Here is an 18172-nt window from a genome sequence, read left to right as displayed (position 1 = left end):
CTGGAGAGGTCACTCTGTTCCAGAGCCACCATTCAGAGCGTGACACCGTGGTCTTTCGAGACTGAAGGATGCCAAGAGCAGTACAATAAACTAATGACTGCTAACTGGGCCTTCTCCTTGGTGTGCTGTGGTTGATCTCTGGGACTTTTACCAGAAGAGATTCAGAGCTATTTCGCACCTTATGAGCAGTGGTGAAAAGCCTTCTCTTGTCAGAGTTAAAATGCAAAGGAGAATCTGCTGCATTTCTCCTGTGCTGCAATTTGCAAACTCTTAAGTATTTGGAATTCTTTCCTCACACAACAGCGAGACATTCAAGCTCTCCACGTTAGTCACAAGCGCAAAAAGCAAAAATGCATGCCACTTCTGCATCCATTTTCTGCCAAAGCTACCTTGTTGTTGATGCCTGGGTTGCTTTCACAATGCTATCCTTTCTCTAGCACACTTTTAAAAGGGAGCACTTTCAGTCAGTACTTCAGAAACAGAAGAAATAATAGAGTCCCCCTCCTCCCTATAAATAATAGAGTCCCTCCTCCTCCCAGATTTAGGCAAAGCTAAAATAAGCTACAACTTAGGGCAGTGTTATTCAAACTGTGCGGCGCGACTCTTTAGGGAGGCGCCAGGAACTCAAAGGGGAGGCGCAGGATGTCCTCTTGCAGCGATACAGTCATACCCCTGGGTAGAATACGAGCCCATCTTCTGCCCGTCATCTGCGCTTTTTTTTAAAGCAGAAGAAACAGGAGTTGCTCAGCTGCAAGAGGAACTGCTGCCGCCCCGCCCTCTTCTCCCTCCACTTCGAGGCTGCCGCCTTCTGTGTTCGCTCTTCAACTCCACTGAGCATGCTCAGCTTGCAGTCCTTAACCCTGGCTGATCCTTGTCTATTTGGTTCCTAGTTCCCAGCCTGGGATTGCTTCTTATCAAAGTGAAATCTCTCTTTTCAACCCCCTCCCTCTTCCTCTTCCCCCTTTCAATCTCCAAATCTTCCCGCTTTCCTCCCCCTCCCAAAATAAAACGCTTCCTAATTTACCAGTCACCAGGAGTCTTAAAGTTGCTTCCATGCAGTTGGCAAAGTGGGAGGGGAGAGAGAAGCACACACTTTACTTGGCCAGGAGCAGAAAAAGGGTACTGTTTTTAAAGTGATTTATTAATCTTGTTGTTTGACTGAAGAGGACAGGCTGTATTTTTAAAGTGATGAATCTTGCTATTTGAAGGGAATACTTATCAGCCACTGAGGAAGTGATTGCCAGCCCAATCCTATCTACACTTTCCTGGGAGTAAGCCCCATTGACTCTAATGGGACTTACTTCTGAGGCTTGAACTGTGCATCTCCTAGTATAGGAGACAAATCAGCTTCCTAACCAAACCCTTACCAGCTCTGATATATTTTCATGGATTATTTTTGTTTTCCCCACCAGCTGCTGGAAAAATTTAATTTAATTAATAAAGGGTTCAATCCTATCCAAGGAGAATGGGAGAAATGACTAGCTGGATTGGGGTCCACAGGGGTGTGTGTGTGTGTAATGTTGGTCAGACTAGTTGTTTACAAAGTTCATTTGATAAAACAATTCTATTGGTATGCTTACAATTTAAAAAAATGAGTCTTCAGGAACATGATGGGGAGTCATGGCCAACAGCCACAGGGGTCAGAGGAGCCACTGGCCGGAAAAGTTTGAGTACCACTGACTTAGGGCCTCACAACCCACAAGTGGGGAGGTGGTTCCTTGTTGCAAAACCCTGTCTGCCACAAGAGCAAAGAGGAAAAGGTAAGAGGGAAAATGGGGGCTAGTTGAAGTGGCCATGAGATGGCCAAAGGCACAGGATGCTGTCTGCACCTATCCACTGCCCAAGGAGCCCGTCTCATCTCACCTCATCACAGGGCCAGCCTTGTACCCTTCACTTGCTTCCTAGCAATTGTGGCCCATGTGTAGACACATATGCTCACTGTCTGGCTGCTAGTACTGAAATACAGGGAGGAAAGAAAGGTAGGCCAGCCCAACCTACTCTGTCCTTCCTTCCTGCTCATTCTCCATGTCAACTGTAGTTGGATGTGGAGTTGCCACAATCTGTCCTTTGAAAATGGACGCATGTCCTTGCTAGGTCTTCCTCTACCGTGCTGTAACTGCCAGCAGTACAATTGTCTGCAAACCATTGCATACTTACTACTTTTCTGTCTTATAAAAAGAAATTATCTCAGGGGAAAACCAAATGCAGTTGTCACCAGTTTAAAACTATTCACTATATCCTGGAAGTATCACACTGAAACTAATGCACAACCTGTAGTCATTACATACCAGGCACACAATGGCTGTCAAAACCAAGAGATAAGCATGGCATCTTTGGCCATGCTGAGTATCCATGGCTCTGCTCCATCTGTTACCTTTGTATTTAATTTGTGGTGTTTTATGCCAGGCTCCTTATTCATCCTCTTGAGAAACTGAAATGATTTTTGGAATGATTTCGATCATCCATTCATTTTGTAGAGCTCTTCTGCACAGTCCTTCTATGCATGGAACACAGCTGTCAGCAGCATCTCCAGGAGGAATGGCACTAAGATGGAAGGTTCTTTGTTTTCAAAGTGCCTTTTGCCCCTAAGCGTTTTCCCAAGGCAACCAGAACATCTCCAGCTGTTCATTGAATGGCAATTTTCCATTGCACAAGGGTCAGTTCAGCTAAATAGACAAGATGTCAAAATTTTATCTCACCATCAGCAAATAGCACTAGCCTCTTGAACCCTGTGTTTTCCATCAGCTTTTAATTCTTCTTCTAACCAGTGGAATAATATCATTATTGTCAAGAATATTAATGTGTTGCTTTTCAGCAAAGAAGCATTTTACATAGGTCAACAAATAAATAAATATGGTTCTGTTGACTCTTTAATGAGCAGCTGTCCTTGCAAAATTAGAGTCCAATTGTATGCATGTCTACTCAGAACTAACAGCTCAATCCTATATCCCCCATCAGAGCATGTGCTGCGTTCTGTGGCAGGGAGCAACAAGATGGCTCAGGAGAAGAAAGTAAAAATCATGTTTACTTACCTCCTCGTAAGTCATCTGGCCACCAATGGGTCTCCTCAGACCTACACCAGTTATTTAGTTGGCATATGTTTGAGAAGTATCGGGGGTTTTAGTATGAGAAAAGGGGGATTGGATCTTGGCATGCACTGCTGCCACTGATCTCCTCCTCCTTCCATCTCTGAACACCCCTGGTTCGGCCTGCCCTGAACACTTCTCCTCACCTAGCTTCCTGCCCTGATCCTACACCAAACCAACCCTGAACTGCCTTCATCGTGGGCTGAGTGAGCCAGTGATCTGTGTGCAAGGTCTCCTGCCATTTGCACCAGTGCCCCCAAAGTGCCTAACAGTGGCACAACTTCTGGATCATGAGGTTGCTGCTGTAGGATTAGCCTGTAAGCCCCATTGATTTACTTCTAGGCAGGGCCTAGGAGAGGGGGTAAAGGGGGGCCCAGGAGCCAAAGGAGAGGGCCCTGAAATTTCCTGTGATTTTACGTTTTCCTATCTACTCAGACTTGTTGCCCACATGGGATTCTTGGGACACTACCATGACTGGGGATGCTGGGGACACTACTGATGCCACATGGGTTGGTCAACCTGGGCTCCAAAGACTTTTCCAGCTGCTCTACCCTCCCCGTACCCTGTTTCGCCCCTCCCTGCCCCTATTCTGCTTACCCGTCACCACCCTCCCCCGTTCTGTTTCACCCCTCCCCCTTTGCAAAGGGGCCCAAAAGAAACTTTGCACCCCCTGATAAAATTCCTCTCAGAAGTCCAGTTTCTAGGAAAGCATACATAGGATTGCAGCCTAAAATAGCTAGGTCCCAAACCAGTTAGTCATGAGCAAGAGAGAGAACGAACGTTCAGTTATTGTGTGGGATATAAAGTAAACATATAAGTTCTATGCAGAAGGCCTCGGTTAAATCCCTATTACCTCCAGGTAGGATTGGGAAGGTTCCATATCTGAAACTTTGGAGAGCTGCTGCCAATCAGTGGGGTGGTCACCCATTCAACCTTAGGGCTCCTAGACCTTTAAGAATTGCGTAGAGGTGGGATTTTCAGCAGGTGCTGCACCTCTACACAATTATTAAAGGTCCAGGAGCCTGAAAGTTTAAAGGGTGGCCACTCCTGGTGTAAACAATACAGCGCTAGATGGAGCAATGGTCTGACTCTGTTGAAAGAAGCTTCCTTTGTCTGAGTTGTTTATGAAAGTGGTTTTCATCCACATCTACAGCCAATACATTTCTTCATGGCTGAGACACATGCATGCCATTCTCAGAGGTATGACTATACACTATGGAAAGCAGAAGCTCAAGTGCACTTGCAGTTCTTGATATACGTGTGAAGCCTTTGGCGCCTTACAAGGAATTATGCCAATATGAATGGTAGACTTGAATGAACACACAAATTAAATGGGATTTGACAGTAAAAGGCACTGCACCACTCTGTGTCATTTCATTGTTCCCGAACTGCAGGATCTTCGTGAGTAAGACACTCTTTGGTGCTAGTGCTGCATGGGTATATTTCAGCAAGCATCACACCACAATATAACCACCTTGATTTCTATTCACCAGGGGCGAGTGAAGATGTATTTATGTTTCATCAGAGATTACTCAAGTGCATAGCATTGTGACAAAAGGAAACTATGTTCATTCCTTGCAATTGATTCTTTTGACCTTCTTGCAATGGAATCTGGGGACACTGCAGTACAAGCCAAAACTTTCAAGATCAAGGCTCTGCAAGGACTGTGCCAATGGTTAGGTCATGGGTAAGGATGAAATATCTTTGCTGAAGCACCCTTGCAAAAATTTTAAAATTGTGTATTTTTTTTTAAAAATGCATTCTTCTGAATCAAGGTGTCCAAAATAAAGCTCACAATGAAGCACACAGAACCTGAAATAGGTTAAACTGACAAAAAAAAAAAATCCCAGCAAGTTAAAAGTGGAACACTGTGCATTTCAGTGGCATGTCTGATTTTATTGTCACTTACTCATCACTGCTCTGCCACTTCCCACAATAAATAAATAGAACACTGTTTCAATTCTATTTTAAAAGGTGCTGAATTTCAACATGAGACTATCACAAGACACGTGCAAAGAAATGTGAGGACAAAAACATTGGGTCAGTCACTCTCTCAACCTTACCTACCTCACAGGCCTGTTGTGAGGACAAAAGGAGGGGAGGTATAAGTACATGACCTATGTACACCACTCTAAGCTTATTGGAGGAAGGGTGGTATAAATTTATTTTTCACATTTTTATTCCACCCTTCCTCCATGGAGCTTAGGGCGATATGCATAGTACCTCTCCTCCTTTTGTCCTCGCAACAACCCTGTGTGGTAGGTGAGGTTGAGAGAGAGTGACTGACCCAAGGTCACCTAGGAAGCTTCATGGCTAAACCTGGCTAAACATGGCTTCATTTGAACCTGGATCTTCCAGGTCTACATTCAACACCCAAACTACTACATCATCCTGGCTCTGCAGTATATAGAAGCATAGCGGTATGGTTTTGTAGATGTGAACCAAAAAAAAAAAAAAGAGGCTCCCACTCTATGAATGACCACCACATTTAGATGGTTTGTTGCACAAAGCCAATACCTATATAAACTGCAACCTAAAGGCATAAATGCAGAACTCCATATGTCAATGTATCTACTGGCCACTGACCACTGTATGGGATCTTTCCTATATTCTACAACAGTGATTCCCAAATTTTTAGAACCAGGACCCACTTTTTAAAATGAGGCTCTGTTGGAACCCACTTAGCTTGAAGAGACTTTTAAAAAAAGTTTCAGTACACCAGCTGCTCAAGTCTCTGTTTTTATCTTTTTTAAAATCCTTCTTATTATGGTCGGGGGTTCTGCCTTCTGGAGCCTTTGCTGAGCTCCATGTTCATTGAATCAGAACTATTATGGTGACCTTGTGTTCCCCTTCACATGGCCTTCGATAAGTGCCAAGGCACAGTCAATTAGCAGTGGGTAAACACAGGCATGTGGCTCTGTTTCAGTTTCCATAGGGTTCAATACATTTTCCTTGTCAGCTGGAGGAGGGGACATCCTTCTCAAGACTTTGTTGGCATCTGTGTTCATCTGGTTGGAACGATTCTGGTGGCATTGCATTCCCCTCAGCCTGCCCTTCAGAGTGGACCAAGGCACACTTGCCTACTCATGAGTAAATGTGCACTTGCCGCTTTATTTCAGTTTCCAGAGGGCTCAGTACAGTTTCTTTGTCAGTTTCACGGCCCACCAAAATTCAGGCTGCGACCCACTGGTGGGTCCTGACCCACCGTTTGGGAAACACTGCCCTACCATCACAGAATGCCTGTCCCAAATATTCTCTTTGAGTATATGTGCATGTCTACAGTTCTGTGTGTAATTATATATATAATTATAACAAAACAGTAAAAAAAGAAATGACTCAGTCCTAAAACACAGTTACCTGTGGTCCATTGCCCTGCTGAGTTTATCACAAAGAGAAAATTACTCAATTTCCATTCCGTGGTTCTCTTTGGTACCCTCCATGAGTTTCCCCTCCCTTTTTGTGTTACAGTTTTACTGGCATTCAAAGAAAGCATGTTAAGAAGAACAAAGTTGGGATGTTTTCTGACCAAGAAGAAAAATAATTACACCAGCTTTAAAAGCATTTGTTCCATGTGTCTAGAACTGCCCATTAGCTGCCTGCTGACAAGAAAAGCTTCTGAATACATCATTTTCTGAGTGGATTTTAACAATCTGTGAACCATGTATTTAATGGCCCTGCATCAGAATGCGTTGGATCCATTATGGAACTTGGAACAGTACACAAAACACAGGTTGTTCCACCCACACCCACAAAATAGACTCATTATTCATTGGCTGATGATAACAGAAATAGAGAAAAATCATGTCAGTGATGCAGGGGTAGCATGACCATGAACACTGCCTGAGACTGCTTCAGGTCAGCGGCCTTTGCACAATTACACACACACAAAAGCAGCCATTTACTATGCTCTTTGCATGGTTTTGTCACTTGCAAAAGTGCAGGACTTCTGGTTTGGTTTAAAAGGACTGCATGAATGAAAGAGCTTGGTGACCTAGAAGTTTGGTGATGATGTGATTGCGTTATCGCAGGGCTCTACTTATGTTTTTAATCCACCAGTCAGAATGGAGAGAGGGTAGAGGTTGACAAGCTATCTGTACACAAAGGGAACAAGAGATCAGTAATTAGGCAATTGGTGTTATTACTAAAACATTATAGTCTCACAAGAGACTGCATATACAAGGAGATTTGGGAGTTGTTTTGCATGCACAGTTGTCCATTTTAAAAGTGTAATGAAGTTATCTACAGGTGCACCCTATTCATCCACAGATTTTTTTATCTGCGAATTTGTCTCAAGGCGAATCAGGTGGGGGGAATTCAAAGTCGAACACCCCTTTGCTGCCTCTGCCCTGTGCTGCTGTCTTGCTCCCTTTCAAGGCAGCCCAAAACACTGACTACAATGGGGCTTACTTCTGAGTAGAAATGCATAGGACTCTTAAAAGCTCAGCATCCCACCTGTGAAAGAAGCAGGGACAGCTGGCATCAGGGAGGGCTGAGTAAGGAGCAGAGGAGGGGGAAGTGAAGGAGTAGAGGAGGGGGAGGCAATTGAAAACAGCTGCCTTAGTTTCCTTCCATCCCCAAGTGTCAGACTGCAGCATATTTGCATAACTCTATGCAATTTAGCACAAGAAGTTTTTTCTTAATTGCACCGGGTCAGAGAACAGAACTCACGAGCATAAATAGGCTCCACCTGTATTGTTATTTTGGATGCAATCCTACCTTGTGCTGGAACAGGCAAGCCAAGAAGCTTGTGCTGTATCCAGCACAGGATAGGGGCCCAAAGTGGCTCAGCCAGATGCAAGGGGAAACTTTTTGCCCTTGCTCCAGGTAAGGTGCCTTTGCCCCTATGGGTCTCCTTGGACTTGTGCCACCTCCTGAGGTGGCACAAGTCTGAGAAGAGCGGAGCGGCTTGAAGCCACTCTGAACTCCCTGGGAACGGGGGTTGGGATTCAGCATAATTGCTGGATCGCAGCCCTGCCTCCTGCTCCCCGCTTGCCCCCAGGGCCACCAACCGCCCGCTCTCCCCCCACCCAGGAATCCCTCCCTCCCTCCCTCCCTCCCACCTCCTCCCCACCTACCCCAGAGCCTTGCCTCCATGCGCCAGCACAGCTTACAACCGAGGAGGTGCAAATGTGCTTTACGGCATGTTTGCAACCCAAGAGAAAGGCACTTTCCACTAACCCACTTTCCAGCACCGACATAAGGGCAATGCAGCTCTGAAGTAAGGGAACAAACAGTTCCTTACTTTGAGGAAGCCTCTGTGAGTTCCACCCAACTATAGGATGAAGCATATGTCCCATTGGCACAGCTAAGCCAGTGCTGGAAAGTTGGTTAGGATTTGGGCCTAAATGCCATATGTGCCTATTTCACAGTGCTTTCAGGAACATAAAATATTTTATTTCAGTGAAATGGAATGAAAAGGAGAGAGGAACAGTTGAAGGTGTTACCATGGATAACTATATTGTGTGGCTAATAATGGGATGGGGAATGAATATACTATAATATGCAATGGTGCAGGAGAAGGAGTGGAGAGAAAAGGGGGAGGAGAACACTGGAAAATCAAGCTCATTCCCCAGGGGAAGGGGGGAATGAAGAACCAGGTGGTTTCGTTGTAGTGGAAGATTCAGCCTTGGCCTAATGCCAAGGAAGGGAGGAGAGGAGATAGCTTGGGGGGAGGAAGAGGAAGAAGTGAGAGAATACTAAAGTTCCAGTCAAGGCATGAGGCCAAGGCTGAATCCTTGTTCTCTCTAGCCTGGGTTCAGGCTTCAACGGGCCATCACTACACTCACCTGTAGTGGGAGATACTTGTCCCTCCCAACAGCACCGCTAAAGGGGGGCAAAACAGTAATTACTGCAATGCGCTGTGTAAGCCGCTCCTCCCACTTGCCATCTGAGCTGTTTCAAGCATCGACAGCAACATACAGGAGACGCCATTTGGTTCGATGCTCATTGCCATCACTGCCAGGAATGGCTTTCCCCCCTCTAGCTATGGTACTGGCCTCTTCCGCCATTTGATATTCGTAACTAATGTGCCAAGCCTCTGAGAAGGGAATCAATCCAAAGTGGAGAACTTCTTTGTTCTTGGGATTCGTGATGGATTGGTTAGGGAAATCATATGCTGGAGGCCTGGGACTAATCTTTAGGCCTCCTCCTAAAAAAGTGCCAAACAGACCACAAGCTCATGGCACACACAGAGCACACAGACAGAGCTGGAAAAGACAGGAGCACTACGCATGGCATCAACTTGACTGCACAGGAGACAGAGTAGATGGGAAGGGGCTGTGGGTCCTGCATGCTCTGGCACACACATTTGGGTATTACTGCATCACATTCATTTTCTTGGACATGGAGCTATGCGCTGTGTTGAACGTGCTTTCAAGCCCTCCCATAAAAGAGAGTCATAAAAAGGTAAGTTTATTGTTATTAATAATCACTTGGATGTGAAATCCCTTACACAGCATTAAGCAGTGACATTTAGAATTTTCCACTGGAATAAATTGACTTTGTAGATATTTATATTGCTCTGGATGAGTTTCCTTCCCTCTAGCCTGAAGGTCCTCTCACAGTGAGAGGAGAAGGATTATCATCTCAGTGTGAAGTTTGTTTTATTGATTGTAATTTGTAATTGTTGATGGATTTCAGTCATTGCATTAAGATTCTCAGCAAGTTATTTATTTTAAAGCGATGCGGAGCTGTGGAAGAAGGGCCAAGAAGATATATATCCCAGTCTTTCTCATAACTACAGAATATTAGGAGAAAACAAAAGAGTGATCAGTCAAACCCATCTGCAATACATCATACACATATTATCCTATATTAGTTGAGTTCATAATTTATAACTTTAATAAACTCCTTAACTTTTTCTACCAACAAATGCAAGCAGTGTCTTTCCTTTTTTTTATTAGTGCATTACAGAAAGAGGCATTATGCAAAATAATCACACTACATAAACAAACTTCTAATCACCGTTAAGAAATAATTTTTGAGCCCTGACTAGAGGCAGGGGACAAGAAATCTCATGGAACCAAGATTGCCTAGTTCAGCCTCTATCATGTTGGCCGAGAATTAATTTTAACTATTATGCCACATTACTAAAGCAAACAAAGGGAAAAATAAATAAAATAAGCAGCTCAAGCCAACTGGCAGAGGAGTTATCTTGTTAAAGAGGAAAGAAAAATCAAGAGTTCCTTGTGATGCCTTGTGAGGCATCCAAGCTCAGCAAGGTGGAAGGGCAAAAAATAAAAATAAAAAATTATTTAGCCAAAAATTTTTTAAAAAACCTTAAGCCTCCTCCCTCCTCCTCTCCACCCCATCCAGCCCCTACCTCCTAGAGCCAACCTACCCTCCTCCCATCACATCTGCTACTGCTGCTGGTCTGAATGCTGGTTTGCCCCATGAGAAAAAAAGTAAGCAAGCACACACACAGAGAAAACTGAGTCACAAGCACATGCAAAAACTGAGTCATAACTCAAGCTAATTTGAGTCATGACGCTTTTCTGAGCCACTGGCCCCAAGTTGCGAGTTGTGTCCAAGTCAGTGATGCCTGCGACTCATGTTGACACGAGTTGCGGAAAATGTGTGTTTTTGCAACTCGAGTCATCAGGACTCAAGTGCCCATCCCTGAAACTTGGTTAGAATCCTCAAGCAATTTCAAAGATTCAGATCCAAGACCAAGAGCCTTGTGAGTAGACCTGGTACATAACAGACCAATCCTATTCCTACCATAATATAGCATGCATGCTATAGTGGTGATGGGGGTGGGGGTGGCCTAAAAGCAAACCAGAGGTAAGCAAAAACATTTTTTACTTATCTCCCCCTAAGATTAGGGGCTGCCTATGGGTCTCTACAGTCTGCCAGCCATTTCAAGGAGAGCCAGGTTTTTCATATAAACAAGCATAGAGAAGAACTTCATGAATGTATATATCTTACAAAATAACAATTTGTGATGTGAAACAAACGTGCTATAGATTTACTTCCCCAGTTGTTTTGCATTTTATCACTTCCCAGGTGATTCTGCATTCTTCATTTTTACAGAATTCACAAATAAAATTTAATACAGGTTGAGACTTATTATTCAGGAGGGTTCCGTTCCAAGAACTCATGTGGATGGCAAAAAACGCACTATAGTAAATCAATTAAAAAAACAAAGTTTCTTTGCTCTTGTGATTTACAACAGCCTTGCTGACCTTTTGAAATGCACACAGAGGCAATCAGTCTGTCTCCAGGCGCTTTGGTTTTACTAGGATGCAGCTATCCCTCCCTTCACCAGGAGACCCAGCAAGGGGGAAAGTATGGAGAAGGTGATAATTGCTGCCATTTAGCCTTCTTTCATGTGCTCAGGGGGAAGGAGTGAAGCCTGCAGAGAGAATGATTGATGGATTGTCAGCCGGCTGCCCTCTCTGGCATTATTAAAAGATTGTTTTCCTTTCATTTAAAGGGCCCTTTTCATCAGCTTTGAGATAGAAAAATCTGTGGATACTGAGGTTATACCTGTAATCACTTGTATGACTGTCTCTCTGCAACAGTAAAAAGCAGTTTTTTAAACTGTGATGTTAAAGGGGTGCATTTTTTCACTTCTCCAGGGATCAGCCCATTCCTTCTCATTTGCAGGGGGTCATTGGTGTTGAGTCAAATCTGTGTATAACAAGGCTGGACCTGCACTTCCAAACACAGCATAACATACCCATGAGTCTATATAGAACATTGTTTGCTGCATGCAAACACAGTGAGTGGATTTTCAAATCAGCACGCAAGCCAATCGCTGTGCTCTGTGCCTTGGGCCATGTGCAAACTCTTCACCAAGTGTACCCCAAGATATACATGAACACAAATGCCACCAGACAAAGAATTTGACATTTGGATTCACTGCTAGAAATGAATAGCTAAGTGGCAGAGTCACTGCATTTCATGTTCGACTATCACAGCAATGTGTAAAGAAGTGAATAATTATGATCAAAAACACTAGGCACCCTGGCAATCAGGATTTGTCATGCTATAAGGGAAGTATTCTTTTCCCCAAGCTGCAGCTGTGGTGGGCAAGCTACTTGCCTAAGCCCAATCCCATCCCATGTCAGCACAGAGAATGCAGGGCCAACCAGTGCAACGGCTGCTGTATCCTGCATGCTGGTAGGGGATCAGATCAGCTGAGAGAGGAAAGCAAATGAAAACTTTATTTAGCTCCCCAGCTACCAAGTTTCATTCCCGTCCCACTCCTGATCCATCCCGATTCTCCCAGATACTCACAACTGCAGCAGCAGAACTGGAGGCTGGTTTGCACAGCACCACTGACGGTGCACAACATTCTGGCCTTTACACTGGCAGTAGCAGTAGGACCCCACATACCACAAAGATAGGATTGGGCCCTTCATTCACCTAGAGTTTGTAGATGACATAAGATTCAAACCAGGGAAATCCTGGTTCACATCTCAGTCACTCCACTGTGTAACATTAGCTTTTAATACTACACCTTTTAAATTGACTTCTACTTCCTTCCTACTACATACAGGCTTTGCCATGGTTCAGCTCAACCCTCCCAACTCTCCTTCACACACTTAAGAGCAAATTCTTACAATATTGGCACCATTGTTTCACTTTACACTTCAGAACTTAAGAAGAGCTATGCTAGATCAGGCCTAGGGCCCATCCAGTCCAGTCCAGTCCCGCCTCCTGCATCTCACAGCAGCCCACTAGATGCCTCAGGGAGCACGCAGACAACAGCCCAACACAGAGCATTGGATTCGGCAGAGCAGGACTGAGCCAGTCCCACTCCCTCTCAACACCCTGGAACACCTCCCCCCCACCCCGCCCAACAAACCTTATCACCACCTGGCTCTCTTTCTAGCTCCAGGCAGCATCATTACAGCCACCTGGCTCTCTTCTTTGCTCCAAAGGACAGTCATTTAACATGTCATGAAATCCAGTCTCTCTTTCTGGACCAGTACACAAATTGACCCAGTCAATATGAGGATAATTGAAGTCCCCTGTGATTACAACCCTATCCCTCTTTGATGTCTCCCTGATTTGTTTCCTCATTTCAAGGTCCCCTTCAGGTTTTTGGTCTGGAGGCCAATAGCACGCTCCCACTATTACATCAATCCTTGAGGGCCCAATCCTATCCATTCTTTCAGTACTGGTGCTGCTGTGCCAATGGGGTATGCACTGCTTCCTGTGATGGAGAGGCAGTCACAGAGGCCTCCTCAAGGTATGGGAACATTTATTCCCTTACCTCGGCACTGCATTGAGGTTGCACCAGTGCTGGAAAGTTGGATAGGATTGGGCCCTGGGTCTGGTAGTTTAACCCACAGTGATTCTATGGAGGCAGCGATCTTGCTTTCAATCTCTATTCTGCTAAATTGTATCCCTTCTTTAACATAGATGGCCACCCCACCACCAGCATGCCCCTCCCTGTCCCTCCTAAAGAGTATAGCCTGGGATCCCACTGGTTCTCCACACTCCACCAGGTTTTTGTTATGCCCACTATATAATGTTTTCCCTAGCCATGAAACATTCCAGTTCTCCCATCTTCTCTTTGAGACTTTGGGCATTTTCATAAAAGCACCTGTATATGGGGTACCCCAAGAAGGGCTGCTTATTTGCACCTTTGTCCCCACAGCACCTCATTTTGCTGGACCGGCCGTGCCTTCCCATCATGCTTCTAGCCCTAATTCCTACTGTGTCATTTTCTTGTTGTTCTCTGACCTCACCAACCTCATCCCATAGGGATGAGGAGTCCCGAACCGGATGCCACTTGGCTGTCATCGGCTTTCCTCCAGGGTTCAGTTTAAAAGGTGCTCTGCCAATTATTTAATGTTATGTGCCAGCAGGGAGCTGCAGTCTTCTTGGCTCTCTGATGTGTGCACCTGTGCAAGGCCTGCATTTCCAAATTCATGTTTAGCTCATTCATGAATTATACTTTTCATTGTACATTTCCAAAAATTACAGGTGTATACCTAGGAGCATAATGTGTGAAGAGGCTTGCTTGCATATTAACAATTATATCCTACATAAAACTATTTTACTGTCGTAAAATCAGGTGGTTGTCAAGAGCATTCACAGACGCCTGAAATTTGGCTCCTGTTCTTTGCACAACACAGTGGCAGCGTCTTCATCCCCCTCTAGCCAAAAGGTGGAGAGAGCAGGTCTTTTTAGGTCATAGTACCAGGGCCTCTCTTTCCTCTGCAGGCATCAAACAGCAATAGCTGACTGTGTTGTGTTGCCCGTAGAGGGGAATTTCTGGAACAAGATATGGGATTAAGGTTATTTTAAACTTAAACACAGCAATCAACCACAGGACTAGAAGAGGTGTGTTCAGCATCACTTGCAGCTAAGAAGAAAATTTAATTTAAGTGGCCACCTCAGGCTCAGGAACTATCTGAGCAGAAGGCAGACTAGGTTGCTGGAATTACCACCAGGAAGCAGAACCAGGCAACTGAAAGGTGGCAAGTAACAAAAAGACAGAAAAATAAAAGGACATTTATTTATTCTATTTTTAAAAAACATTAAACGTTAATATAGAAGTAATAGTTTATGACCGCATTTTCAGTGGGGAAAATGGCGTGTGATTTCCGCAACACAATCTAAATCTAGATCAGATCCCTGCACAGCTGCTGTCTTAAAGAAAAACTAAACCCCAGGCAAGACAATGACATGATTTAAAATTATGTCAGCTTTAGCCCCCAGTCAGTGTTACACATGTTGAACAGGTAGATGGGCTGGAGGAACCTCAATCTCAGTACCTCAAAGCATTAAGATGGTAAATAATTAAAAAGAGACATAGATCACCCTTCTTATTAATTATTATTTCTTGATTGTGCATTCTAGGCCACCTGGTTGTAGTTGTTTTCAACTTCAGGCTATGTTACCTGAATTTACAAGTTAATGATAGCCCATACATTTGCAGTCAACATCAAGCATTGTCATCTTTGGTGCCTTGAATGCAGTGTGAACTTAATATTTTGGCTTCTTCCTAAACATATGTCTAGGATTTTCCCTGTCTCCTTACAGTATCTCCCTGCAATGCTATGTGATACTGTACTTATGCATGAAAGTGTGAGCATCCTAGATTCACCTGAGAGGCCAATTGCTCTAAAGCAGTATTAGACTAATCCATCACTACAGTTAGCTGTTGCTCTAATGATATATTAGTGCAATAATCTGAGCATGGCACATTGATGATATATTACTCAAAATATGGCACCACTTAAAGTAGTAAGGTTCCAGGAAACTATTCAGCATAATTACAAGCCGTTGGCTGACTTTTACTGGAAATAAAGTCAGCCAATACACACAGTATAATGGCAGTTGCTTTCCTAAAATGGGGTCAGTGACAATAGGATGACAAATTTTCAGTACTGTTAAACTTCAGTTGCAAGAGGCTTGGCTGTTTTTCTCTTGCAGAAACAGCCAGGGTCATTGGTCAAGAGACAAACTAGATAAGAGCTGCTTCTAGTGGTGTCTCCCACGGAAACAATTCTCTTTTATATCCGTCATTGCTTTTGCAGTTATGCACATCTCAGAAGTGGTTCAGACTACAAAAAAATGTTATTTTGTGTAGCATCAGTACTAGTACTTGCCTTGGGAAATGTCCAAAACATTTGGGCACAAGGGTACAAGGAGCTGGGTGCGTGCCAGGTAACTGGGAGCAAGGCCAGACTGATACTATCTTTGATAGGGCTTATGCCAGGAGAGCATCAGGTCCCACATATCTTTGGGGAAAAGGCTAACTTTGGTTCATTGGAACAACCCCCTGCCCCATCTTGTGAAGAGCCTCTATGGAAAATTCCAGGTGTGCTACACTTTCTCCTGCTGTCCTATTAGAAAAAAACACAAAACACTGTCACAGCCTAGGAACTTCTGGGCTACAGAAACACTTGTGTTCCAAAAAAGTGCGGCTGGTCTCAGCTTCTCCTCACCAATAGTACTGACAATTCAGATGGAGTCTTATGCTAATCAAGGCACTTTAAAGAGCACCCAGTCACATCTTTCCCCAGACAACACCATAGGTACAGCCAGTGGTGGGATTCAAATAAATTAAGGTTCTATGTCCTAATGACCATTTTAAGTATACCAAAAGATATACCAAAAGGTAGTTTAATAATTCATGCATTAAATACTCAGATAAGAACAATAAAAGAGGTACACAAAACTAGATTATGTTTTAAGAAAGAGTTTTAAAATATTAAAATATTATAGATACAACAACATTTGTAAACTGAATAAAAATCAATCAGTCATGGATCATAGTTGAACAGGAATGAAAAGCTCTGTACACTTGATGATGCTACTCTGAGTAATAAGTCTGTTTCTGAAATTCAACCTATCTCATTTTGGTTGATTTACTTAGGACAAACACCAACACTTTTTGGTACAGAGAAATAAAAAAAACCTGCACCTTTCTCTGTTCACCTGTATTTTAGTGTACACGCAAGGGTAGCCTGCTGCAGTAATGTAAATTCATTACCAGAACTACCAATACCAGGGACTGATCACTTATAATTGGATTGGACTCACACAGATGGATGACACCAAATGAAACTGATAAGCGACAAACAATTAAGAGATGAGAAATAATTCTCCATTGAAGTGCTGAGATAAGTCCATCTCTCTGTGGCAGAGTGACCCTGTGGAATGTTTCTTACCTATTATTTTAAGTGTTTCCTCTTGATGCATGGAGATTGGAACCATAAAAGTGAAATGTTTTTGTAGCAAAGTACTTCTTTAATTAATATATTTAAGTAGAATCAACAGGTTTTTTTAAATGTAAAATTTGGCCCTCTGCACATGAGTGTTATTTTCCCCAATTTGTACCAAAAATGACTCCTTTCACAGTTTTAGCAAAATAGGAAATCTGACAACTGTTGGAACAATGGGGAACTAAAACTAATTCTCATGAGTTATTTTATAAATGCAGCTGAGAGCTCAACAGTGAAATACTTTTTTGAAAATGTCCTTTTTGATATGAGAGCTACAGAACAAATGACAGCTACAAGGCCTTAACTGATAGTCTTCACCAGGCTTTTTGGAGTCACAGAGAACCTAGCAAGGCAGTTGCAGACTGAGCTGGGGGTTGAGTAGAAAGGAGCAGAGGCTCTCAGTTGTGACAATCCTGGTAGTCCCCCCAGTATCCCCCATCAGGTGTCCAGTAGCCCCCCCCCCAGTATTCCCATCAAATATCCAGACACCCATGGGTGCACGTGGGACAGGGTCAGGGGTGCTTGGGTCAGGGCTGCTTAGGGGAGAGGGTCAGGGGTGCTTGGGGGTCAGGACTCCACAGGGATCAGGGCTTCTTGTGGGAAGGGGAGTCAGGGCTGCATGGGAGAGGGGGTCAGGGCTGCTTGTGGGAAGGGGGGTCAGGGCTGCTTGGGGGTCAGGGCTCCACAGGGATCAGGGCTGCTTGTGGGAAGGGGAGTCAAGGTTGCATGGGGGTCAGGGCTGCATGTGAGAAGGGGGATCAGGGCTGCATGGGGGTCAGGGCTGCTTGTGGGAAGGGGAGTCAGGGCTGCTTCTGGGAAGGGGGTCAGGGCTGTTTGGGTGCCAGGGCTGCATGGGGGAGGGGGTCAGGGCTGCATGGGGGAGGGTGGCCACACAGCCTGCTCATGCCCTACCTGCTTGCTGAGGGACTTCTGCCCTTCTGCATGACCCTGCTGCTGCCCACCCGCCTGCGCCGTGCGTCTACACCAGCTGGGAAGGCTGCGAGCCTGGCGCGCACCCTACAGGCTGGCAGGAGGCATGCGCATGCCTAGGGGCAGGGAGGCGGGGAGGGAGGCCAGAGCAGGGAGAAGAACCTGCTCCGAGGCTATGGCACCAGGGATGCTCCCCTGCTTGGAGCTGGGCACATGCGCCATGTGACATGCCTGGGCTTGGCTCGGCTCTCCCTCCCCACAGGCACCCACGGGCTGCACTCCTCCAAGTCGTGGGACTGCACAAGCAAGTGGCGGTGGCAGGGGGTTAATGAGCCCAGGGTGCGGGGCTGGGCTGGGCACGAGAGGAGCTCTGGAGCCTGTGCTGCAGGCAGGTGCAGCGAGGCTCTTGCAGGGACTTTTCAAGGCGCCCAGTGATCAGCTGCAGGCAATTGGGCACTGGCATGAGGC

The sequence above is a fragment of the Tiliqua scincoides genome, chromosome 3 (genome assembly GCF_035046505.1).
Source record: "Tiliqua scincoides isolate rTilSci1 chromosome 3, rTilSci1.hap2, whole genome shotgun sequence".
NCBI lineage: Eukaryota > Metazoa > Chordata > Lepidosauria > Squamata > Scincidae > Tiliqua > Tiliqua scincoides.
The sequence above is the reverse complement of the archived record's forward strand: the minus strand, read 5'-3'. Positions refer to the sequence as shown.